This window comes from Camelus dromedarius, unplaced genomic scaffold, assembly GCF_036321535.1.
Source record: "Camelus dromedarius isolate mCamDro1 unplaced genomic scaffold, mCamDro1.pat HAP1_SCAFFOLD_200, whole genome shotgun sequence".
Lineage (NCBI taxonomy): Eukaryota > Metazoa > Chordata > Mammalia > Artiodactyla > Camelidae > Camelus > Camelus dromedarius.
The window spans coordinates 577,361-604,844 of record NW_026989858.1 but is presented as its reverse complement, the minus strand read 5'-3'; the positions used below and the strand labels follow the sequence as shown (position 1 = coordinate 604,844).

The following is a 27,484-nucleotide window of genomic DNA, read 5'->3' as shown; positions in this document are numbered from 1 at the left end:
GGAACAGGCCTCGCAGTGCAGCGCTGGGATCTTTCTCGTCGGGGCTGCTCTGGGGGCGTTCATCTCAGCTAAACAAGCTCTGCTGCTGCACCAAGGCAGGAAGGCAGGGTGCTTGTGACCAGGTAGACTGGGCCTCGTTGATCATTCTCATTCCCCATTAAGTGGCAGCTGTCACAGTCACTTACCTAGTAAACAGATGTTGGCCATAATCATCATGCATTTTGCTAGGTAGTTTTATTGGCCCCACCTTTGAGATGAGGTCATTGAAGCTGGGAAATTTGCTGCATGCCCGTGATCACCATGGAAATAACCCCGCTTGTCTTTCAACTTAGACTGGTGTGGCTCTCATGCCCCAGCCCTGTGAATGGCATCATGTAGCTTCTCCCAAGTGGCCCAAATGACTGACATTGATTTTCTTAATTCATAGGAAATGGTATGTGACAATAGGAGAAAAAGATATTAAGAAATTTTTTGGAAAAATAGATAAAAACCATTTCTTCCCCAGCTGGGGAAGCGTACCCTGTGTCACTCACCCCACTCACTGTCTGGCACCTCCTCCCTTCTGACTCCGTGTTCAGAAGCCACTCTGAGCCTTTGAAGAACATTTTGCCTCATGACACTCTTGACTAGGACCTGCGACCTCTCTGTCCCTGGTTAACTCTCTCTTCAAAGTCATTTAAATTTTATGCAGGCTCATCTGCTCAGATGTAAGAATAGCCTCTTTAAAACGTCTTGATGCAGCCCCTTAATGAAGATCTTGAGAAGGAAACCTAGCCAAAAGCAGGGTAGTATGCACATAGTGACCGTAAACTCAGCACTTTGTGAAGTTCAGAATCAGTTGGGTGGGAGACTCAGGAAAGACTTTTTTAAGGTAGCAAGGGTAAAGTGAAAGGACGCAGGCTGTGTGAGACTGAAACATCTCGGTCCCAACCAGCAAGGCACCTGCGTTCACGATGGTGTGTGGGGAGTGCAGAGTTCTCACAAAGAAAGAAGTGGTGGGATCGGAGGGAGGACAGTTAGGTTTTTACTGGGGAAGGAAAATGTGGGCTGAACATTTCCTGGTTGAACAAGAGGACTGTGACATGATGTGCTTGTATTTTGGAGAGAAGGGTTTTGTGGGGATAGGCCTAGGGAGAACTCTCTCTGGCTGGGGAGTCAGCACAACAGAGAACCACAGAGAACTGAGCAAACCCCAGGCCCCTGCTGGGGGAGGGGCTGCCCGCCAATTCGAGCCCTGGGGGCTGCTTCTGTCCCTTAGCTGGGTCCTCAGAGCTCCCTTCAAAATCCAGTCCTGTTGATACAAAAAAAACATGGGGCATGAGAAGGGCTGTGCCCCAGGCTTTGGTTAAGCCCCTGGAATGTGCCCCGTCCGATGTGGGTCCTTGGTTTCATGCAGGAAAGAATTCAAAACCAAGCCACTGTTGAGTAAAGGTAGATTTATTCAGATAGATACATTGAAAAGCAAGAGAAACACCACGAGGTTTTGGGGTTTGATGCTCAGATTAAAAGTAGGTACTGGGATATCATAATTGTAGAATAGATAAACAAGATTATACTGTACAGCACAGGGAAATTTACACAAAGTGTTATGGTAACTAACAGAGAAAAAAGTGTGAAAATGAGTGTTAATATGTGCATGTATGACTGAAAAATTGTGCTGAATACTGGAATTTGATACAACATTGTGAAATGATTATAAATCAATAAAAAATATAAAAAAAAAAGAATGTGAGGAAGTTTTTAAGGAATGGTTCCAGATATAAAACCCTTTCTGAGCATTTTCTCTATTTTGTGTGAAATGCATTTTTACTTGAAATTTGACTATAGTTGATCTTAATTCTTTTAAATATGGCAGGGTTTTTTATTTTTTTCAATTTCTTCTTTCTCTTTTTTTTGTTTTTTTTGAGCATGAAATCTGTTAGAACTATGGCTAAAACGTAAACAAAGCGTTGCTGAATTTTAAGTGTCATCTGTTGGCTGTAATGCTTAGAAAACGTCTGTATTTTGAAATAAAAATCTTTAATGCTAACTAAAAAAAAAAGCAGGTACACACTCCACAGACAGAGTGTGGGCCTTCTCCAAAGAGGGAGAGGGAGGGGTGCCCGCGAGGTGGTGCTGTGTTGCTGGTTTTCATGGGCTTGGTGGTTTCATATGCTAATAAGTAGAAGGACCTGCCTAGGGGCAAGGGGTTGGAATTCCCAGGGAGTTGGCCATTTCCCACCATTTGACCTTTTTTGGCTAGCCTTGGGACTGCCATGATGCCTGGGGTTGTGTTATTCACCATGTTACTATTGCAGTGGGTGTAAAATGATGCTCAAGTTCTGCTAGAAGTTAAATCTCTTCATCCTGAGCCTCAAGGCCTATTGGGGGTTGAATGCTTCACCATTTTGATGTTAATTACTGTGGCCTTCCTTGAATGGCTGTGCTCTGGCCCCTTCCATCCTGTCTCACTGTGGTGACACAGAGAGAGCAAAGGCCAGCCCCTGCTTGTGCTCCTGCATTTAACAGGGGGAGGGGTGGTGTGGGCTGAGGATGACTCTGAGTGGTGAGAAGGATGTTTCAGATTTTCCCACGTGGGACATGGGGACTTGCCAGCAGCCACCGCAGATTTATCTCACGGGCATTATCGCTTGTGTCACTCATCTTTTTCTATTTTTTTTTAAGTATTTAATCGAAATTTAATATCAGATATCTTTCATAAAGAAATTTCTCTTTTCCTTTTCTTTGGGGCTCTTTTTGGGGGTTAGGCAATTAGGTGTATTTATCTGTTAGTGGAGGCCCTGGGGCTTGACCCCAAAACCCCGTGCATGCTAAGCACTCGCTCTACCACTGAGCTCTACCACCACCTCATCATCTTTTTCTTTTTGCTTTAGCTGCCAAGAATCTTACAGCTGAATTTCTAGTCGGCCTTTAACACTTACCCTGACTTCATGGTATCCATTTTTATGACTTTACCTCCCCCTGGTTTCATTTAAGTATTGAATCTCCTTTTTCTCTTCACTGTCACTTTGTCTTTTTGTTGTTATGGTTGTTAAGCTGTGTTTAAAAAATTGTTTAAATTCTCTTTTAGCAGGAAGTTGAAAGTAAATATATATGTAAACAAATTTATCACACTTAAATGCTTTTATACATTCTAAGCTGTTTAGTAGTTACTTAAAAATCGAATGGAATATTAAAGGGAAAACATTTTAAAATCACTTTTTAAATTTTTTATAAAGGTATAGCTGGTTTACAATATGATATAAGTATCAGGGTGTTAAATAGATGCACAATTTTTAATGTTATGCTCCTTTTATAGTTTTTGTAAAACATTGGCTATATTCCCTGTGTTGTAAGATACATCCCTGTAGTGTGTTTATGTTACATGGAGAAGTTTGTATAAGAAAGCTGGTTATCGCAGAGTCTGGGGCGTGGCTGTGTCTGACCCAGGTTCACGCTCACCCTGCCTGTCAGAGCCCAGGCCCTCACTCCTGCCTGCAGGGCCGCAAGTGGAGGCAGGTCTCATCAGCGCTGGCACCACCCCCTGAGTGGCAGTGACAGCAGTGACTGTCTGTGGACATGCAAATTGTTGTTCCAGGAGCTTTACATGCATTTCTGCATTTAATAATTAAAGCCCTCCTGTGAGGAATCGTTTTATGTTTTTAATGAATAATACATTTTATTTTGATTTTGATAGAATTCAAACCTCCGGAAAATTTATAGGAATAGTACAATAAACGCTTAGATACAGTTCACCTAAAAGGGCACAATTAGCCCTTTTGTGTCTGGCTTTTTTTAGCATAAAGTTTGAAGGTTCATCCATGTTGTAGCCTGAATCAGTACTTTATTCTTTGGTTTGATAATATCCTTTTTCTTTTTGTTCGTTTTTGGTCTATTTAAACATATTTTAATTGAAGTCTAGTCAGTTTATAATGCTGCATCAGTTTCTTGTGTACAACACAACACTTCAGTTATATAGGAACATACCTGTATTCATTTTCACATTCTTTTTAAACATAATTTACTATAAGATACTAAATATATTTTCCTGTGCTATACAGTATAAATTTGCCGTTTATTCTATACATAGTCGGTATCTGCAAATCTTGAACTCCCAATTTATTCCTTCCCATACCCTCTCCCCTCTGGTAACCATAGTTTGGTTTCTATGTCTCTGTGTCTGTTTCTGTTCTGTAGATAACTTTATCTTTTTGTTTGTTGGTTGTTTTATTTTTTTTTAGATTCCACATGTGAGCGATCTCATATGGTATTTTTCTTTCTCTTTCTGGCTTACTTCACTTAGAATGTCATTCTCCAAGTCCATACATGCTGCTGCAAATGGCATTAATTTATTATTTTTTTATGGATGAATAGTAGTCTAATGTACAAATATACTACAACCTCTTTATCCAGTCATCTGTCAGTGGACATTTAGGTTATTTCCATGTCTTGCTATTGTAAATAGTGCTGCTCTGAACATTGGGGTGTAGGTGTCTTTTTGAATTAGGGTTACTTCTGGATATAAGCCCAGGAGTGGGATTTCTGGGTCATATGAGAGGTCAATTTTTTGTCTTTTGAGGAACATCTATAGTGTTTTCCACAATGGCTCCAACAAACTGCATTCTCACCACACTGTAGGAGCGTTCCCTATTCTCCACAGCCTCTCCAGCATTTATTGTTTGTGAACTTCTGAATGATGGCTATTCTGACTGGTGAGAGGTGATACTTGATTGCAGTTTTGATTTGCATTTCTCTGATAATGATATTGAGCATTTTTTCATGTGCCTATTGGCCATTTGTATGTTTTCATTGGAGAAATGTTTGTTTAGGTCTTCTGCCCATTTCTGGATTGAATTGTTTGTTTTTCTTTCTTATCAAGTGTAAAAGGTGTTTACGTATTCTGGGAATTAGGCCCTTGTCAGTTTAATTCATTGCAAATATTTTCTTCCATTCCATAGGTTGTTTTTTTTTTTGCTTACTGTTTCCTTTGCTGTTCAAAAGCTTGTAAGTTTAATTAGATCCCACTTATATATATTTGCTTGTATTTCTATTGCTTGAGTAGACTGCTCTAGGAGAACATTGCTGAGATGTATGTCAGATGATTTGCCTATCTTTTCGTCTAAGAGGTTTATAGCGTCTTGTCTACATATTTAAGTCTTTAAGCCATTTTGAATTTATTTTTGTGTATGCTGTGAAGGAGTAGTCTAACTTCATTGATTTACATGCAGCTGTCCAGTTTTCCCTACACCATTTGCTGAAGAGGCTATCTTTATTCTATTGTATGTTCTCACCTCCTTTGTCAAAGATTCAAAGACCAAAACTTTGTGGGACTATGCTTGGTAATTTTGTTTATACATTCATTGTTGGATGGATATTGTTTGTAACTTTTGGCTACTATGAATATTGATGTACAAGTTTTTTGTGAGAATATGTTTTCATTCTTTTGGCTGTAGAGTTGGCCCACCTTATGTGTAGTTTCCACTTCATGGATCCAGATGGCTGATTGTAAAGAGACTCGAACATCCTTGGATTATGGTATCCAGGGTGGGGGTTCCAGAAATCAACCCCCCGAGGATACTGAGGGATGGCTCAATATGTAGGTTGGGAATTGCTGAGCCATATAACTCTAAACTTTTGAGGAAACACCAGACTTCTGCAAAGAAGCTGCACCATTGTCCCTTTCCAATGGCCACATATAAGGTATCTCTTCCTCCTGAACGACACTTGTTATTGTCCATGTTTGATTATAACCATCCTATTGGGTGTAAAATGAGATCGCATTTTGATACTGATTTGGCTAGTGATGCTGAACATCTTTTCATATGCTTATTGGACATTTGTGTATCTATTTAAATCCTTGGCAAATTTAAAAATTGGGTCGATTTTCTTTGTCTTGTTCAGTTGTAAGCATTTGTTATATATCCTGGATACTAGTCTCTTATTAGATATATGCTTTGCAAAATTTTTCTCCTATTCTGCAGATTCTCATTTCACTTTAGTTTTCTTAAACATTAAAACAATTTCTTTATAGGGGAGGTAATTAGATGTATTGATTTATTTTATTTTTCTTGCTAAGCACGCACTCTATCCCTTAGAAACAACCTTCCCCTGTAATTTCACTTTCTTGATGATGTCCTTTGTAAGAAAAAGGTTTTAACTTTGATGAAGTCCAGCTTATCTGCCTTTATCTTCTGTCACTTCTGCTCTTGGTATTGTATCTAGGAAACCAAAACCTATCCTAGGACCACAAAGATTTATACTGTGTCTTCTTTTAGAAAGTTTATAGGTTTAGTTATTATGTTTCTGTCTGTGATCCATTTTGAATTAATTTTTATTTGTTATATACATTATGGGGGGTCCAGATTCCATATTCATTCTTTTGCCTGCAGATACCCAGCTGTCCTTGCACCATTTGTTGAATAGACTATTCTTTCAATGGAGTGTTGTTGGCACTCTTGTGGAAAACTGACTGTAAATGTAAGTTTTTCCCCTCTGGGTTTTATTGTGTCTCATTGACTTATTTATCAAAACTTATGCCAGCACTCCACTGACTTGAGTACTGTAGCTTTTTAGTAAACTTTAAAGTGAGTCCTCCAACTTTGTTCTTCTTTTTCAAGATTGTTTTGTCTGTCCTGGTCCCCTTGCACTTCCATATGAATTTTGGTATCAGTTTTTCAATTTTTGAAAAGAATTCAGCTGGAATTTTGATAGCGATTCCACTGAATTTGTAGATCACTTTGGGGAGTCTTAACATTTTTAACAATATTGTCTACTATTCCATGAACATGGGATGCCTTCCATATATGTAAATCTTTTAAAGTTTTCTTCGGTGATACTTCAAAATGTTCAATGTACAAATCTTGTAAATTTTTGTTAAATGTATCTCTCATTTTATTTTTAATGCTGTTGTAAATGGAAAGGCTATGCTTCTTCAGGCGGACTGTATATCAATTTGTTTATTTCTAGGATTCCTACACAACAAATACCCTAGGTTTAAATTTGCTACATAAATCTATCCACATCTCTTCCCAACCCTGTGTTATAAGAAACCAAGACCCAAGTTAGGCTACATGAACACCTATGTGGAAGTGAGAAATGAGAAATGAGACCCTTGTGTGGGGCTTTGTGTAGATGATACTGACAGCTTATTCAGGATGGCTTTATCTTAATTTCTTTTAAACAACTCTTCCGGTGTATTTAGTCAGATACATTAAGAACATGCCCTTTTGATGTGCAGAGGAGCTAAGATTATCATTTTCAAATAATTTCTAGTGAGAGTGTTGTACTTGAAACCCAATTTGCATCAATCTTTGAAGATTTATGTTTCAGGAGCTTTGACTAAACTACACATGTTTATTCAATAATGACAACTAAATGCTCAAGCAACATGTAAGAGTTTGAGCAAACTGCCCCCGCCCCATAGTGCTGGTTGGCTGCAGCTGTAAATGGAATCAGCGCTTACCTCTCCCTGTACGCTTGTGCTGATCTGCTCAAAGGGTTTCATCCAACAGTTTGTCTGTAGTCTGTTGGACAAAGCCATAAAACGTTGATTTAAGTTTGCTGGAATGGAATATATTCTTATTAATATTAAGTAAGCACATATTGAGCGCTTACTGTATGGTGGAATTGTCCCTCAGCCTCACATGAATATTATTTCTCTTAAAACCTCACATATTTCCTTGTTATTCTCACTTTACAGATAAGGAGACTGAGAATTAGGTCTTCTCTCTTTTGGGGGGAGCTCATTATCAATGACTGGAAGTTGTGAGGAAAAAGATATTGATTCATCCTGAAAAAACATTTTTTTGAGAGTCAGCAATGAAGAGGGTGACCACTGAAGAAGGTGATCATTGTTCGAGTGAGATGAGCCCCAGGTTGTACGGAGTCAGCATCCTTGTCTTGGTCATGGCCAGTGTAGAGCTGCGTTGTGGGTGAGGTGGCGTGGCCATGCAGGGAACGAGGATGCCGGGCCATTGGGCTGTTCTCAGGCCCAGTGGGGCTTTCTCTTAAGGGCAGTGGACCGTCATTGACAGATTTTAAATAGGGGAGTAGGGTGCTCTCATAGATCACTTTTGTATTGTAGAATGCTGGGAAACATTTAGAAGGCTCGGCAGGAGGTGATGTGATGAGTCAGAGTAGGGTGGCTGCGAGGTGTAGCAGTGTTCAATTTTCAAGTGGTTTTCAGTCCCATGTTTGTGGCTTAGTAGCCGTTTCACTTTGGATGACGCACTCAAGGAAGTGAAACAATTTATCTAATCAATTAAAGCAGTGACGTACCGACTTCCCAGGACTGCTGTGGAGATCCAGTGAGATAACGTGTTCACAGTGTGCAGCATGGACCCCAGCACAAAGTCAGTGCTGAGTGAGTTCCAGTGAGTACCTGGTAGGTCAGGTGTGGGTGGTGGGGCTCGGTGACTGAGGAAATCTGGGCCCTGAAGGATGGGTCCAGTCACATCTGTGAGTGATGGGCCTGAGCTGGGAGAGGCAGAGAGACCTTGCCCCCCAACCAGTGGCCCTGGGCAGGACGGCTATGGGAGGAGATCCGTGAAGTCAGCTCTTTGCAGGTGGAGTTGGAGGTGCCCTTGAGACATCTAAGTGCAATGTCACGAGCTCAAAGAGGAGGTCTGGGCTCAGGCTGTGCATTTTCCTATAATCTCAATCCCTGAGGACGCCGAGGTATTGATCACTGAACGTGAAGACATACTTTACAGGACAAGTGAATAGTAGTATCATCTCTGTCATGAAAGCTCACGTCTCTTTACTCATCACCCACTTTCCTAATTGGGTACTTACAGGGCGGTTCTTCACCGCCCTCCCCTGGGCTCTGGCTCCACATTAAAGAGCTGGTGGGCCTCCCTCTTTTCCAGAAGAAGACACATTTAGCTGGTAGCCTTCTGTACCTTGCCAGACGTAGAATTTCAGTTTGTTGTTTTAATTCTATTTTCTGTTGGCCATCTCCTGACAAGAGAGAAGTTCTACCTCATGGTCATGTTTCAATTAGCTGTTACTGAGAATTGCTGCTCTGATCCATTATGTATGTATTTTATTAACTTTGTAGAGTATTTCTCATTTTTCTGTCTTTGCCCTTTAATTTTGTATACCATTTCAAGGTTCTATCCTATTTGGGGCCTTATTTTTTTAATTAAACAGTATCTGTTAGTTAAGAAAAGAAAAGCAAAGAAAAAATGCACATGATACCTAAATTTAGAAAATATCTAGTGTGTTTCCTGTCTCGGCAATGGAGTGATATAGAAACTCGTTAAAACCTTCATTACATAAGTTCCTTAAAATGCTGATTAAGAAATAAAACCTTCCTTCCTCATCTTTCCAGCTGCACAGCTAATTGCCAAGAAAGTGAGGGGAAATACTCAGAATCCAAGACAAACAAGAAAGGGATTCTGGGAAGTAAGCGAGCATTAGAAGTGCTTGGGGGGCCGTTTGGCTCCTGAGCTGGGTTTCAAATGCCCTGACAGGAGGGCAGGAGTTGAGCCCCAAGCCTCTCACAATGGGAGTTGAGTGGCTGATCTTATGTAAGGCCAAGCAGATCCTGAGAAGCCTGGTTTACTAAAGGGTGAACTAAGAAAAAAAAATTCCTCAAGGCAAGAAAGTAAGGAAAGTCAATTTTGTTGGGAGAGGGGAAAATAACAAATCCAAAGTAGGGATTTAATTTAAAGCTGTTCTGGCATGAGAGTGACCACAAACTCCTGGCAGAAAAAAACAGCTACTCCTGGAATGAGAAATTGTGTTTTGAATGGATCAGTGAACCGCCATTCCGAAAAAGGCCTCCAGAGTCTTGTGGATCAAGATACTGGACCGCAAACACCTCTCTTCCAAGGTCTCATTCAAATAACCAGAAAGGTTTTAAAGGAAAGAAGCCATAATCATAGTTCTATTTATTGACATTACTGTATGCTAGGAATTCAGAGGTGACTATGGAGTCACCTCTTTTATGGACCTCACTTTCTGTTTGGGGAGACAAACTGACATAGTTGGGGAGCTTGGTGGAGGGAGTTGTTAGTCTGTTGCAATTAGCTAGGAAAGGAGATTAAGAAATCAGTGAAGAGTGGGTGAACTTTTTAGCTGAGGAGAGTCTTGTTCAGTTGGCTTTTAATTGCAGGCTCGATGAGTTTTCACTGGAGGGAACAGATCTTATGGAGGATGGACTTAGCTCAAGCCTCTTTAGAATGGACAAGTGAACCTGGACAAAGACAGTCAAATCTGTGCAGACATTGAAGTTCACTTGAATGAGCTCCATCCCTGAGCCAAAAATAGGACAAATATTCAGCACTCCTTGAGGACAGAGGAGTGGTTTTTAAGGTTCTCCAAGAATGAATCCCAGGGAACTCTGATGGCCAGTTGTCAAACTGTGACTTTGTTCTTTGGACGGTGTACCCACCAAGTGTATTGGAATTTTATAGGTTTCCATTTCTCTTTAATTCATGTCAGGTGATGAGGACGTGGTCACAAGCATTTGACACCTTGTCGAGGTGACTTTGGGTACCTGCCTAGAAGCGCAGGCACAGCTGAGGATGCATCATACGTCTTGCCGCCCTTCCCGTTCCCTGGCTCCGTGATCACGGCAGAGTGGTTCCTTGTTGACCTGTCCGTCTCCTCTGTGACATCATAACCCATGAAAATATTGGAGCATATTAACTTGGCTTTGTTAAAGTCAAAGAACAGATCTAATATGGAGTCAGATTTGTTCTTTCCTACTTCAGTAGTACCATGGAGAAGGCACTTTGGGCAACTTTTTATAGGGTCCTGGAGGCTTTCTCTCTCAGCCTCTGGGCGCCTCTATAACAAACTCTTCATATATATCTGGCTTGCTGGAAATCACTCCGACTCTTTTGCCCTGAAAATGTGTTCTGTTTATAACCCATCCCTACACCTTGAAAAAAACTCAATAAAAACTCAGTGGGTTTTACACAAACCAAGGGCAGGGGTGAGGGATAGCATGTTACAATTTTATAAAATTAATAATAATAATAATAATAATAATAATAATAATAATAATAATAATAATAATAATAATAATAATAATGGAATACTTAAAACAGCACTGGGCACATAGGAGAGAGTCAATAAATGGTTCCTGGCTTAAATCAAAAGTGATGGTTCAGTGATTCCATGGCTGCTGTATTTGCTGTGCTAGTTACTCCTTTGCTCCATTACAATTTTTTTTACTGAAAAAGAAATACATGCATGTGGTTAAAAAAATTCAAACAGAGCACAAAAATACACAAGTGAAAGAAGTTTTCCCTCATCCTCTGTTCTTTCAGCCCTCCCTGGAGATGCCACTGTTTACTAATCTTTGTGTGATTTTCCAGATATGCTATGCACATTCCCACCTATGTATGTGAATTCCTTTAAAGTTTTAGTTATATTTAACTTAAAGTGATGTAAATACTGAAGTGGCTTCTTCCCCGGTAACAGAAAAGAACAAATCTGTCTCCATATTAGATCTATTCCTTTGATTTTAACCCTGTGCTCTGCCTCCTAGGCTTCATCTTGCTTGTATAAAAATGTTGCCTAGAGCCTGAAATATACAGGAGAGCCTATTCTGAAGGCTCTGCCCTTTAAGGATATTTAACACTTTTTCATTCATAAAAAGATTACAAGTTGCAGAATAGAAAATAACGTTTGTTTTGCTGGAGGTTTACAGAGATTTGACCCAGGCAGATAGCTGCAAGAACAAAGGATTCTAAAAACAAAGAATTCCTACACCAAGAAGTTTGCTACAACTAAGCACGTAGGAAAGGAGCCTGAATTCTGACTTGGGGAGATGGTTTTCCAGGACATTAGTTTGCCATCTAGGTCTAAAGAAACTTGCTATTCCATGCCCCAACACCTGGTCTCCGAAATTATTGGCCTGTCCTAAACTGAGGAGAATGAATTTGGACTCGGTAACACTCCTATCTACCTAGCAAGCTGGGCACTGGAACTGAGGACATCTTTCCCACACCCAGGGAACTGCTGTGAGCCCTTGATGGTTCCACTAGGGTGGGGTGTGGTTTACCCAGGAGGGATAGGGACTATGCACCAACACTGAGGCAGTCTGCTCTGTCTGGGGCTCTGATCTACCTCCCGCTCCCCACCAGCCCAACAACTGGGACAGTGGAGCCAAGGCAGAGATCGTGCCTGCCTGTTTCCCAGCGTGTAAAAGCTGAATATGTACTCTTCCCAAGGTAGTTCTGAGCGACAACACCTTCGGGCGCTTGGTTCCCAGAGCAACAGAAAACCCAGCTCTGCGTGGGGGCAACGGGTGTGATCCCTGTAGGGGTTCTGCAGAGGCCTTGGCTGGAGGGCTGGACCAGGGAGGTAAAACTTGAGCTGCGGGCCTTGAAGTGTTAGAGAAGGGTACAGAGGCAGGACTGCCTCCTCCTTTGTGGTGCCCCCAGAGGTAAAGATTTTTCTCCCCATCTCCGCTACTCCCCTCCCCTCTCCAGATCCCTCCCTTCTCTCTGCACCTCCTGTCCATCTGTTTCACTCCACTTTCCCCTCCTCTCCTCCTTCTCCCATCTTATCCCTCCATTGCTGCCCCAGCTTTTCTCGCAGAACCAAGAGGATCCCTGGTCCTCCTGCGCATGCGAAGTCGGTGCACGCTGGACCGCCGGGTTGGAAGCCCCAGCTCCAAGCCGGGGATCGGCCCCAAAGGCTTCTCAACTCTGTCTCCCTGTAGGCTTTGGCTCCTTCCAGAAGCCTGGGCCTCTTGCTGTGGAAGTGCAAGTTGGGGGTCTCCCGGGAAAGGGGTCAGGCGGCTGCGGGAGGGCGGTCTGCGTGTCACAGCACGCGAGGGCATGAGTCAGCGTGTGTTCAGCTGAATTCATTGGACCAGGCACCTCTGACCGCACCACCTGCCCCGGCGCCCCGGCCACAGCTGCCCAGGGCCAGGTGTGCACCTGCCGCCTCTCGCCCCAGCCGGGCTCCCCTCAGTCCGCGGCTGGCGTCCCCTTCCCCTCTCCCACTCGTGAGTCCTCTCCTCCCGGGCTTCCTCTCCTCGGCTGCCGGCCCGTCCCTGCCCCTGGGAGGGCTGTGTCCCGGGCAGGCGGGGTCTGTGGACCCAAACGGGGGCGGCCGGCTGGGGCTGGAGCTGGCCTCCGAGCGGGGCTGCAGCCCGCGTCCACACACCGCCACTTTCCCTGCCCCGCGACCCCGGGGCTCCCCTCCTCTCCCTTTCCCGCTCCCTGAGGACAAGCTCAGCAGCGTGGGTGCTGCTTCCCGGGCTGAGAGTCTCCAGCTGTAAAGCCCAGCTTCTCCTGGTGGAGTCAGGAAAAGGGAGCGCCAGTGCTGAGCGAGCTTCCTTCTCCTCCCTCAGTGTTTCTGCTCCAGGTAAGTACCTTGAACACTTTCAGTTTTTATGATGGCGGTGCTTGTTGATGACACGTGTTTTTGTAGTGAGAGGGATTACAGTGTTGAAAGCAGGGCTTTGTTCAGTTAGAAATGAACTGAAGGCATGAGGCTGCGACAACCTCCTTCCTTCCCTCTCCCAGAGTGAAACATGTGACCGCTGATTTTAGGAATACAGTTACAGTCCCTAAGTAGTCCAGCCCAGCTAGTATGTGTTAACAGGAACAGCACCACCAGAGGCGTTGAAGACCTAGGGACATTGCAGTCCTAAAGAGCTCCTGGCACAGTTTGGTTTGTTTTGGTTTTTTCTTTTTCTTAAATTGTGGGGCAGACTAGTTGTATAGAGTGAAAAATAATTGTCAAGAAATATTTTTTCATATAACAGCTTTATTGTGATATTCTTCACACACTGTGAAGTCCATCCATTTAAATGGTACAATTCAGCAGCGTTTAGCATATTCACAGTGGTGCAACCATTATTATTCTAGAACGTTTTCATCACTTCAGAAAGAACAGTGGAAATGAATGACCTAACTACCCTTCCCCAGTGGTGGTTCTAAAGAAGTTTCTTGGCTGTTCCTGACCCTAAATTAACTTGTTACATTCCATGAAATATCTGGTTGGTATTCTAATCAGAATTGCATTGAAAATGTCTATCAAGACAGGAAGAATTAATGTCTTTATGGCTTAAACTTCTTCTACGCATGAATAAATCTGGGATCCTATCTTTTCATCTGTCCAGAGCCTGGCCCATGGGAAGTCCTCACTAATTTTGGGGCTTGTGAATGATGAGATTCTATACATCGTTAGTTGCAACTGTTGCCTTTCACAGGAGAGAAAAGTAACCTCAGTGAAGCCAAGTAACTCTCTGATGGTGAGAAAGATTTCAGTCAGTGCTGGAGTGATCCAGTGGACTTGGTGCTTGCAACCAGAATTCTCCACCACCTACTGCTAAGGGGATTAGAGTTTTCTTCTATTTTTTTCTTAATGGCGTTGCTTTTATTTTTACTTATTTTTTAAATTATTTTCATTGAAGTGTAGTCAATTTTCAATGTTAGTTTCAGGTGTACAACAGAGATTCAGTTATAAACATATTCATATGTATATACATGTTTTAGATTGTTCTTAGTACAACTCATTACAAGAAATTGAATATAGTTCTCTGTGCTATATAGTAGGTCCTTGTCATTTATTTTATATTTATTAATGTGTATCTGTTAATCCCCCTTTTCCTGCCTGCTAAACACAGTTTGCTTTCTATGTACATGAATCCATTTCTGGCAGCACCGTTTTTCCTATAATATATGCTGGTTGGCTGCTTTCAGTTTCAGTAATTCCATCTTATCTGTGGGCGTTTTTCTTCTGGTGGGCCTCTATGTGTTTTGCACACGTGGTAATAGAGATCTGTATTTGGGAGAACTCCAGGCCTAGTGTCGTCCCTGGTATGGAGCGCCCACTGAGCTGATGCTTGAACTGGGAAAAAAGCATATTAAATGTTGGAATTTCCACTATGGTTGAGAATTCCAGGTTTCTATAATCTGTTTAGCCCATCTTAATATTGGCTGCACCCATACTGGGTAATTTGGTGGAAATTCATGGTATTGTGTTGTAGATACAAGGACGTGTATGCTTCTTCTCTTTCCTTTTTCTAACACATATTCTCCTGGGCCTCCCAGATCCTCCCCCAGAAGTGCCGAGGGAAGGTTTGGTGCTATGCTGAGGCAATATCTGTTAATAAGGCCCTTTCCTCATCTCTTCTGAGCCTCCATTTCCTTCTCTGCACAATGAGGGTTTAGACTAGATAAGTCCTTTTCAGTTTCTTTTTAAGCCATGTTTCCTTTGAGAAACAAAAAATGCAAATCTCTCCTCCCATCCCAACACTTTAGATTTTGATAAGTCCTCCAAGGAGTGACATAGCTCTTTGTGGAAAATTGATGTGATTGTGATTCCAGGTGGCATAGAAAAGACTCTTCAGTGATTTATTGCAAGGAGAAAGCAGAAAAGGGTCAGTATGTCACACTTTCTAGTGTGAGCACTGGAGTAGGGGCTTGGGTTTAAATACGGTGACTGACGTGGCCTCTCTCTAATCTTGCACAATGTGATAAACCTCTCTCCCTCAGTTTCCTAATGTGTCAAGTTGGGGTGATAATATTTTAAGGCTTTTGTGAAACATTATACACATAAACCATTTGTGTCTCGGTAGAAACAAGACCTGCTAAGGAGTCAGGGATTTCTTCGAAAAAAAAAAAAATCTTGTCCATAGCAATCTGTCTGTGTGTATTTTGAAGTTTCTGGGGAGTGAGGGTTGAGTCTAAAGTCCATCATGGGACAGGTGGCCCATGGGTCTGTGTGCCTCAGATTGCCCCCTCTCCCCAGTCCTCTTCCTCTCAGTCCAGGATGAAGTTCCCTAGTATATTTACACAAAGGCCTTGTGGAAATGGCTTTTCATTTTATTGTTTCACCAAGAAAGGCTGCCATCATGATCTCTGTGGTCAGTTTTTGGTGACCTGAAGGCTATGCAACTGGGGGTTTCTATTTAATAAAAAGAAAAAAAAAATTATGAATACAAAATAAGACCTAGGGTGGTGACAGGGGCTGTTGGAAGTGGGGAACATTAGCTTTGTTAGTTTCAGGTGCAATGTCCTCTGGCCAAGAGGACACATCCTCGTGCTCTTAAGTTGGAGGGACAAGTGGGTTCAGTTTGAAATTTAACTGAGTGTATCTCATGGGCTGGGCATTGTTCTATTTGTACTGTGTGTTCCTTATTTGAGACTGTGAGCTCATTTAAGCTCAATAGCCTCTTTTAAAAATTAGACTTTTTATTTTAAGATGTAATGTAGATTCCCATGTAGTCGTAAGAGATTATATGGAGAGGGCCTATGGTCTTTTGCCCAATTTTCCTTAATGGTTCCACCTTGCAAAGTTGGGATACAATTCATTACTGACTCACTAACCCTTTGAGGTTTGTGTTATTGCCCTCATTTCTATTCATGATTAACCTGGGTCTTAGAGAAGCACACAGGCATGCCCAGGTCACCCACATGGTTAATGTAGAGTCAGGTGGAATGGGGGCTTGGAATTTCCAGGCAGTACCATTATGATGGTCTGTGGCAGGCAGCAGCATTCACTTTGCTTGTTTATTCATTCATTCAACAAACTTTTATTGACTAACCTCAGTGGGTCAGATGCTTTCATAGGGTTATCTGATTCTTCAGCAGTACTGATAATCAGGTAATATTTTCTTTTTTAATCTGAGAAAATTAGCTCTGCGAAGTTATAAACCCCCCAAAGGAAATATAGTTCATAAAGGAGGGATAGTAAATTTGTACAGTTCCCATTTTTTATGCAGGTGGTACCCTAGGCATTTTACATTTTACATATCAATAATCCAGATATATTCTTGTAAGGCAAGGATTTTTTTTTAATTGAAGTATACTCAAGTTTACAATGTTGTGTCAATTGCAAGGTGTTTTTTGAATTTTGAATTAAAAAATATTTTTTGAGGAGAGTAATTAGATTTATTTATTTGTTTCATTTTTTAAAATGAGGTACTGGGGATTGAACCCAGGACCTTGTACTTGCTAAGCACGTGCTCACCACTGAACTGTACCCTCCTCCCCAAGGCAAGTTTTCTTATCCATTATTCTGCAACTTAGGAGTTCAAATAAATTGGAGTTGAAATCCAGATGTTTTGATCCCACTGTGGTTCTTTTGTTTATATTCTGCTGAAGCGGGTTCGGGAAAGCAGTTCCTTTGTTCATTTCTTTATTCAGCAGTTTTGAGGACTGACTATGCTTAAGGGTCTGGCTAGGTGCTTGGTAGAGTAAACAATAAATGATCCTTCTCTGCAGGGCCCGGAAGCCTAGACCAAAAGCTGGGTAATGTGATCCGAGCTACGGTAGCCATGTGCAGACTCTGAGGACAAACTGTACCCCCAGCTTTGCTTGGACTTCCCTTGCCTTCTGGCTGGTACACACCAGGTCACCGCAACCCAGAGGGGCCCGCAGCCCGCAGCACAGTATGTACTTCGATCTCCTCTCCCCTCTCTGCAGGGCCTGCAACACGAGCATCCCTGACTACGTTCAGAGTGCTGAGGACTACAAGACTCTCCCCGTGGTGGTCCAAGCCGTTGGGATCATCTCAGAGGAGAATTTCTTTTGCATTTATAAGCAAATCTCCTTGGTGAGCCGGATCATCCCCTGCGGCTCCCAGTGGGCACTCTGTATCTACTATAGGCACCACTATGCGCCCGAGAATGGGTGGAGCGAACTCCAGACCAACCGCAAGGTCGTGGGCCTTGTCACCATTGCGGACTGCCTCTTGGCCAAGGCCTTCGATAAGCTCCACATGCAGAGGAGCTGTATGGCACCACGCTTAATGACTCTCAGCTCTTTGTCTTTGTGCTGCATGGGGAGGTAGCCGAGCAGACACGCACCGACGTGGCGTTCAATCTACAAGGACTGCAGTGTGGTGAAGAGGATCGAGGGCTTCACTGAGTCACTCTTCATCTCGCTCAAGTCTAAGTGGCTGGATGGGGCCCCCGACAACTCTGGGGACAAGATCCCGCTCCTCTGCATCCTCTTTGAGAAGGAGGACTTCATGGGACTGGACACAGACTGAAGGTAATTTACCTGGCGGCCCGCCCGCCCTGGTTCTGTGCCAGGTTGCTTCCCTACATCCAGAAAGGGATCAACAAGGAAGAGGGCTGTCTAGTAGCCAAGGGTGGAGGGAGGTGCAGCCCGCCGGCTTACAGGCATTTAAAAGTGAATCCGCCTTTGTTTCAGAGAGATCCTTTTAGGGTTAGTGTGGACACTGCCTCCCACTTTTCAGACAGGAACCCTGGTGGGACACTTGGAGTTGCTGTCCAATAGATTAGCCACAGCCACTGATGCTAGGAGCTCTGGGGAGGAGGCTGGTCTGAGCTGAGAGGTGCTGTAGGTCAAATGCACATCAGATGCTGAGACTTGTCTAGGAAAAAGAATGTAAACTATCTTGTTACTTTATATATTGATTACATGTCAAAATGATAGTATTTTACATACAGTAGAATAAGTAAGATCTGTTCTTAAAATCAGTTTCTAGTATTTGTTTTTGTTTGTTTGTTTAGTTCTTTGTTTACTTTTTAAATGTGGCAACTGGGAAACTTTCTTTACATGGATCTCATTTCATTACTGATGGGCAGCGTGTCCTGGGATAGTCTCATCCCTTTGCTTATAGATGAGATGCTGAATCCCAAGATGCAGAATGAGGCTCCGGTTGAGGTGGGGGTGGAGCCTATGTCTCCTGACTCCTAGGCTCAGCACCTGCACGGCTCAGGCCCTCTCTTCATGCCTGACAGTCACCATGCCAGGTTAAGATATCAGAAACACCGCCAGGGACTTCCGAAAGAACTCCTTATGCAGGAAAAGGCTTGTCACGGAGTTTGGGACAGAGCAGGGAAAGGTTCATATTCACTTTGTCCCTGTGATTATGTCAAAGGCCTCACTTTGCCTCGAAAGTGCAGACGAGCTCTTCTGGGCTGCCTACTCCCCACCTTCTGCTCTGTTTCCCCGTGTGTCCAACATGCTGTCCCTCGGGCAGGAGAGGTTGAGATGCCTTTGCAGAGAGGTGGTCCTCCTTTGCTGTGGAGAGTGAGGGAATCTGTGTCTCCCCGGCCTACGGCCTTGGGCCTTGAGTCTGGAGAGCGCTCATGGCGGTCTCACAGGTGACGGTCGGAGCTCCTAGAATGTGCAGCAGGGTCCGCTGTGGAGGCGGTGATCTGTGATTCTTGAACTTACTTAAGATCAGATCCTAATTTCTGGTTGTTGGTCAGTTGGAGGAGAAGGTGCCAGAGAATTGATAAAAAGAAAGTCCAGAACAGCCCTGTGAGTGAGAGGCACAGGGGACCCGAGTCCCACCTGCGTGTGTTGCCTGGCGAACTCTGGATTAATTTTCAGTTCCTCCCCGGAGATTCTTCTATGGCTTAAGGAAGGGGCAAGTAATGTCGTGGCCATGATCTGTACTTGTCCTCACAGGGTCCTGTGATCTACATGTCCGCACTACCCTTCTGCTCCTTGGAGATGAGGTGGCAGGTTTAGGAGCCTGGGCACTGCTGAAGGCACAGCTGCCAGCACCGGGCTTCTCCCAGACTGGCTCCGTTCACCTCACCTGTCACCTCCTGCTGAGCCCCCAGGCATTAGTCCAGGTAGGTGCATCGGTGCAACGTAAGCAGGGACCAACTTCTCCCCCTGGACAGACTGCTGCGTGAGCAGTGGAAGCCTGGAGATATGCCCCAGCCCCGTGGCCATTGCCTCCTCTATTGTCATAGGAGGCACTGGTGACATATTTGCTCAGCAACTGCTTGGCTCTGAGTCTGTAGACCCACCAGAGAATGCCAGCTTGTTTTTGCTTTTTCAAGTCTTTCCTTGGGATTTGGCAGAGTAGTTGGATGTGTGCTTAGCCCATAGTGTTTGACACTGTCACCATTGTTTACCCAGAACCTCGTGTACCAGGCATGGTTCTCAGCATCAAAATACAGCAGCGCATTAAACCTCCCTCCTGGTGGGTCTGTCTGTTGTGGTACAAAAAGCACCCAGCCAGCATCTGAACGTCAGTGAGATAACGCGGCCTGTGAGCTCGGGTCAAGCACGTTCTTCTCCAGTCACTTTTACTCCATTGTTCCTTTTACTATTCTACAGTCATTAATTTATAAAACAATGCTTTGGCGCAGGAGCAGAGCCTAATCCTCTCCTGCTACTCTTGGTGGGAGTGAGTAAAACTGTCCAGCCTGAAATGTGACCATAATTTGTAGCTCAAAATCTATCTAGACGCATGTAGGTGGAGTTTTGGTTTGGGACTCTGACCACTTTGGTGTCCCCCGGCAGCACTGCTCCACACAGGCCCCTGCCTTCCCTGGAGCAGGAGGTGAGAATGGGTCTCACTGTCCCTGCGTCCCTGGCCTCACACACTCACGTAAATTCTTGTACAGGCTGTCAAATTCATTTTTGTTCTTGTGTGTTTCTAATTTTCGCTTGTTCCTCTTTTCCTTTTTCTTTTTCCCTTTTTCTCTTGTACTGGCCTTTGTGTATGTTGTTGCGTCTGAAAAGGTGGGCTGTGCCCACCCTGCATTGGAAATAGCTGGATCGCCCTCCGTGCAGTCTCCATCACTTTAAAAGACAAAAACTTAACAGCTGCCTTGATCCATGTATTATCCTAGTCATCTTTTTATTTTCTTATTTTTGGAATGTTTGCTTTGTTATCACATCACCCACTGGTGTTTGATACCTGTTAAAATCCTTGCTTTGAGGAACCTGTTTGGTCCTCCTTATATTTGGTGACAAATGCGCCCTTATTAAATTTGTTTGCTTGTTTTCAAGAAGTGAGATACGAATTGATTTAGGCGGCTGCTGAGGGATTCTTTTCATGGAGTATTTAATCTTGTCAAGTCAAAGTCTGCAGCATCTTGCTCAATTCCTGCTTTTCCACAAACGTGCTCGGCACGCGGTTCCTGGCTGTCGCTCTGTGACGTGCGTGATGGTGCTGCCTGGCCGGCGGTCACTGGTGAGGAAGTGGCCGGCTCATGGGTGAGCAGCTGTTGGAGGAAGCATTCACCGTTTTTTTTTTTTTTGCATTCAACTTCCCAGTGCCATTTACTTTACTTTGCCTTCATAAAGGGGCAGAAGCGGGTCTAAAATCCATGCCACTCTTTTGTTCCCTTTACGAGGCTGTTTTTTCTGAGTATCAGGACAACATTGCCTTCTCCTAAGTAGCTGGCTCACCTGGATCTGGTGGACACAGGGTCCGCTAAAGGGGACCGTGGCTTCCTCTCTGCTTCAGCCAGTTGGCATGCAGAGCCAGGTCTGTGGTTTGGCTCAGCAGCCATGCAGTCCTCCCTACACAGGACTTTACTTTTAACACATGTTTTCAGTAAGTAGCTGACTCTGTGTCTGTTGCAGCTGACTTCCACCACTGACGGCCGTGTCGTTAGTTTGCCGAGTGAGTCTCCAACACCTAAATCAGCCGTGTAGGAAGAAGCTTTGACCGACCTAGGACCTTGGATTTTTACCCCCACTCTGGTTCATCTCACCTGGGGGAAGTGTTTGGCCACCACCGTCATGCTGGCCATGAGGCCTTGTTCTCCTTTCATGCTCTGGTCCAAATGTCGACACTTCACCCTTCACTGACTTGGTCTCGCTTGAGACAGGCCAGGCTTTCTGAAAGAGTCCATCACATTCTCGGGGGGAAGAGAACAGATGTAAGTGTCACAAGTAGAAGGAGTCTAGGCTGTCCGGGTTGGCAAATGCAGGCTTGGATCTGTGATGGCTGGGCTGTGCCCTGGACACAGGCCTTTCCCGTGGCTCCTGAGAGCCCAGGGTTCAGAGTGAGAACAGCCTTGCCTGGGTTCCTCCATCCTCATCTGCTCACTGGCAAGTGTGTCTGCTAATTAGGAGCTTCCACAGACATCGGGCCCTTCAAAGTTCAGACCACGGGAGAACCTTGAGTCCCTTCTCCAGGGCCTCCTTTGTGAGAATCCAGTGCCTACTGAGGTGACCCGTGCCAGGAGATGCCTCCCCATCCAGGGAGCACCCTTCAGAAGATTGTGACTCACTGCACCATGCTATGAGCTTGTGGGGTTCCGGCCGTGGTCCCTGCAGAACCAGACTTGAGATGGGCTTAGCGATGGAAATGACAAGACAGATTCCAGTGCAGGGCTAGGTGGAGGGAACAGGGGAAATTTAATGTGACCTCAAACACATAGGTGGGTGCTGGGGCTGTTACTAATATGGGGAGCGTGGGAGGTACCTCCAGAAATCGAATTCCAGAGTAAATGGTGGACATGAGGCATTTTTAAGATGCCATTTGTCATCCAAGTTAGGACTTCAAAGACGCACTCTCGTCTATGAGCCTGGGGCCCAGGTGAAGGTGCCGGTCTAGAGATACACGTTGTGAGTCGTCATTCTTAGCTGGTGTTCACAGCCGTGTAGGTGGATGAGCTCATCTCGAGAGGTGCAGACTGAGGCTGAGGGGGGGCAGGGCTGTGCCTCGGTTAGAGGAAAGCCCAGACAATGCAGGTTTGGTGTGTCAGTCAGCGGCAGCGTTTGCGATTTTCAGAGCAATACCATTTAACCTTAAGGGGCGGGGGGATGGGGAGGGCCACCCAGGAAGAAATCTGAAGGGAAGGTTGTGGCCACGTGTGCGCGTCTTGGGACGATGCAGTGGCTGCAGTGTCCAGGGTCCGGCAGGGGAGTCTCCTCAGAAGCTAGAGTTGGAGTGGGGAGAAGGTAGTCACACCCATCTGTGAGGGAGAGAGGGAGGCCTAGGAAGTCCCCACCCTACTGGACTCGCTTTCCCATGAACAGAAGGCAATCAGACAGAGGATCTGAGGTGAGAAGTGATGGGGGCTGGGAGGGGAGTCAACCTGGAGAATGGTGCTTGGACAGTTTTGGAATAATCTCCCTGCAAAATAGAGTTAAAAATTCTCAGACTCTTAAGAACATTGATGGTGACTGGGGAGGAGACAGTTGTTTTTCTGGCCTCCTAAGGGTAAGTCATGTATCCGGGGACACACAGAAGAATCAGGCAGTCTGTTCCGGGGGCTTGACCCTTACCGGGGGGAACAGAGCAAGTTTGAAGGGGGAGGAGGGCAGCGGAGGGAAACGAGCCAGGCCCCGTGTCAGGTACCAGTTGGCCGCCCTACTTGCGTGTTGCATTCACATCCATGCCTCCCAGGTGGGTGGTGGCAGCCCCCTTTTGCAGATTGGGAAGCCTTCTCAGAGGGGTTAAGGAATTGGTCTGTTTTGCGGCTAGTAAATGCTGTAGCAAGATTCAAGCAGGGCCTTGTCAGATTTCAAGAGCATGTTTTCTCTACTAATTCCGGTACCTCCCTGTTGTACGTGGAATGGTGAAGTGGGTCAGTTTTGGAGCCTTTCAGAGAAAGTGCAACTTATGTGCCTCAGGACTGTTTCACAAATCTCAGTGTTCTTTGATGGTTCGGCACCGCAGTGCTTTTCGCCCAACAGAAGTAAGGTCTTACTCTTTTGACGATGACGTGGTTGCAAATGACATACAAGTGCAAAACCAGACTTAGCAGCTTCTGAAGGGAAACTCTCTAGTTCTCCCTTGATAGACTTTCTTCCGCAGGATGTAAACGTGCTGCAGCGTAGGCCTGAGCTTTCCGTATGGAGTGAGGGTTTCATATATAAAGTTAGCATAAAACGGTCAGATGAAGAAAATCGACGTTGACAATTTATTTTTGGGTTTCACTAGACAAGATATACTATCAGTTCATGGCCCTTATAGCGAATGAAATTGAGTACAGAACATTGCATTTCTTCCTTTCTATTTAGAGTTCTCTTACTGCATAAGGCTGCCTGCTTTGGAACATCAGCTCCACCACCAGGGCGCTGTCTTTGTGTTGGTGTGATTGCATTTACACAGTGCATGTAATCTGGGCTTCCTCAGCCCCAAACACTCCAGTGCAGAATTACGGGCTGTAGACATCTCTTAGTCACGCAAATACTTCTAAAATTATATGATGCTAGAAAAGAAAAAAGAGAGAGAGAGAGACTGCCCTTATCAAAATTCCTTTCAATTCTAACTGCAAACTGTTGTTGAGCAGCTCTGGTTTCCTTTGGATATGAATATATACATTTCTTTGCATGTAACCTGGATTTTGGACTAGAACACCAAGCTCTTGCTGTCCACAAGCCACAAAAATAGTAACCATATTGCATACGTGTGAAATATTTTATTCTTTTTTTCTGAGAAAGAATCCTTGAATTTGGGACTTCAGCTGTGATTTTTGCTTTTTGCTTCTCCCACCCCTCTTGTAATCTCTCACTCCTTCACACGTGGCCCCCAAGAGGTCGTGGTCTCAAAGGAGCAGGCAAACACCCAGTTGGTCTCCATGCAGTGCTGATGTAGAGGGAGCCCAGTCAAGACCTAAAGGACATTATCAGAGAGGACTTCCTGGAAGAAATGGGCTCTATATTCAGTTGTGAGGACATAGTAAGTGTCAGCCAGGAGAAGGCATCAAGAGGATGGCTCACGTGGCAGGAGCAGCCCGGGCAGAGGCCTGGAGGCTTGTGGGGTGGAAACTCGGGGAGTGTGCCTTGTGTGGTCCAGGGTGGAGGGTGCCCTGCTGGGGAGGACACTGGAGATGACCTTGGGTGGAGGGCTTTGGATGAGTTTGGGTTTTACTAGAACTGACACAGGAGGCAGTGAAGGGTGTCAGCAGGTAGTGACCCTCAGAAAAGGTACTTCTGGTTTTGCTTCTGATATTCTACAGAAAGAAGGGTCGGGATGGGTGAGAGCAGGTATGTCTGTAACTTGGAGTCCCACCCCGTCATTCATTTATTCATTACAAGAGCACTTCTGAGTGGCCAGGGGAGAGAGAGTGGACCCACATTAGTAAGCAAAATGTATTTGCTTCTTGGGAGCTTAGCAGTGTCAGAAGTTGACAGCCTAGAATGTTCTAGGAACAGAGGAACAAAGTGTGGAGGTTGGGGGGAGGGAAGGCTTCCTTGAGAAACAGTCAAAATGAGCCTGGAGGCAAGTGGGAAGTAGGAGCAGGTCAGGGGGCCCCTGAGGTTACTGGGGACCTGGGAACTGTGGTGAGGCTGGGTGAGCAGTGTCGGGGGTGGGGCTAGAACTCCACCAGGGAGCCTCTGAAGGGTTTGAAGTGGGGGTGATGTAATCAAATTTGTGCTTTGGGAAGGCTGCCCTTGCTCTGTGTGTATGTGTGTGTGTGTGTGTAGCGGGGAAGAGCGGGAGGGTGCCACCAACTGGGGTGGGTCATTAGAAAACCATTCACAGGCTGGGAGGTGACCCGTGGGAGAGGGGCGTCGGGGCTGCTTGGGGACGGCAGGGGCAGTGTGGATGACGGATTTTCTTATGGGGAGGGTTTGTTAGCGGGGCCGCCCTTGCGGCGCCTTTTGGCTGGAAGAAAACAGATGGAGGCCACCAGGTGGACTTTCCTCTTCTCTCCTTCCCTGCCTTGTGTGATGATCTTAGCTCAGCCAACATTTGGAAGAGAAGAGCTAAGTTCCAGTGTAGCCCAGGACTTTGTTGAGCTCGTTCGCTTGAGATCTGATAGGATTTAGGTTTGTGTTCAGATCTGCATATACACTCTGGTAGAAATATCCGTCTTTTGGATTTCCATAGGTGTTTTATTCTTGATAAAAATTGCTTTCTTGGTGAGAGGAAATTTAATACAGCTGTTATCTTTCTCAAAAAAAATCATATCTTTTAAAAACATTAATATTCAAAAAATAGGAATATTTAAAAATGATAAGGCTTTGGTGTAGTTTCTTTGGTTTCCTAGTTAATGTGGACTTAGAGCCTTTGCATTACTTAATAGCACATCCTTGTCAGTATTTAAAGAGCTGTTAGGGAGCGCCCCAGGCCCCACCTCTCAAAGCATCATTAAAGTTTGCTCTGAAATAGTGAGGTCATAAAGGTCTTGTTTGCAGAAACCAAACAGTTGGTTTATAATATGCAGCATAGCTCCCTTTATAAAATAATAATAGGATCAACATTAAGAATGTGGAAGATAATTGATTTATTTGAAATCTGAAACATAAACTTTTTTGTGCTAAAGTTGCAACTGGAAATTTTGAAATGAAAAATCCTACTGTAATATAATCCACGGAATACATATGGGCCTTTCACGATTCAAAAGTAACTGCGCAGTGGTTTTTGAAGTCAGGAGCATTCCAGCTCAGATACTGGCATTGATGGTTGCTGGTTTTCAATGGAAGAGCCTAAATTTGCCTTCTTAGCTGTTTTTGTTGTTGTTGTTGTTGTTGTTGTTTATAGTAAGAGGGTTGAGTAATACTTTGACAGCATGATTTTGGGGAAATTTAGGGTTAGATGTCGTGTAACAGCAGTGAGATATTTCCATGCATTTTATTTTCCGGACATCACCAGGGCACATGTGTGGTTTGTGCTTGCAGGCAGGGATGCTGCAGTACTCCCTGATACATCACCGTTATGTCCTGGAGCTGCTCCGGTCAGTGAATGATTTTCTGTGGCTTGGAGGTAAGGTGGTCTGATGCAGATGATCAGATGTGTAGTTAAAGTGCTATTACTTGAAATAAGAGAAACCAAGAAACATGGCTCTAACAATACAGGATGAGGGAGGAGAACTGGCTGAGCTACTTGCAGTGGGGCGTCTTCTCAGGTGATTCCCTCCCCGTGATTCCTGCCAATATCCTCCCCAGCCCTGCACGGTAATGCTGCCAAAGCAAGCATGCACTTTGCTCAGAAACGCAGTGAATTTCCTTGTGCCTCCATTGGTTGGCTTTTTTTTTAAGGTACATCTTGCCCTTTGTTTAATGTCATCCCTGCTAGTCACCTCTTAAACTCATTCTTCTGGACCTCGTCCATACATAGCTGCTGAATGGATGAACAGAATGTAGTATCTCCATGTATTGGAACATTATTCAGACGTAAGAGTGAATAAAAAAGAAAAAAAATAAAGGGGAAGATGAAAAAGTCCACCTGTTCTGGGAAGTCCACCCTGACTGCTCAACCCGACTTTTTCCCTTTGAAACACAATACCTTATGCTCCACTCTACTCTTTTTGATAGTACTTACCACCTTCTAATAAAATTTAACGTTTTCAAAAAAAAAAAAAAAAATAGAGCGAGATGCTGATACCACTTCAACATCTACGAGCCTTGATAACAGCATGTTAAGTGAAAGGAACCAGACACAAACGGCCACATATTGTTGATTTCAGTGATCTGAACTGCCCAGAATAGGCACATACAGAGGCAGAGAGCAGGTGATGGTTGCAAGGGGCTGGGTGGAGGGGGGATGGGGTGTGACTACTAGTGGACAGGGGGTTTCTTTTTGGATGATGGAGTGTTCTGGAGATAGATGGTGGTGAGGGCTGCACAACCGTGAGTGTGCAGAAGACTGCTAAGCGCTGTCTCTGGGAGTGCCTGTTGTTGGGGCTGCTTTATTTTGGCCTCATCCTGCAATGTGAAGAGTCATATTCTGCTGTGGCCTTTCTACTCCTGTGAGTGGTGAGGCTCAGACACTTTGCAGAGTCATGTTTCATTTTTCCCCTTTGCTAAGTGTAGGCAAAAAAGGTTTAAGCCTGAGAAATTACTCCATCTGCAGAAATGTCTTTCAGTTTTGCATGGTGTAAAAATATTGAGAGCTTTTAAATCAT

The 27,484-nt window shown here is 44.5% G+C and overlaps 1 long non-coding RNA gene across 1 annotated transcript in view; it reads left to right on the top strand.

Moving 5' to 3' along the window:
* LOC135320992 (uncharacterized) overlaps positions 1-27,484 on the top strand; it is a 97,552-nt gene that overhangs the window by 48,259 nt on the left and 21,809 nt on the right. The gene's annotated exons all lie outside the window — the stretch shown is intronic.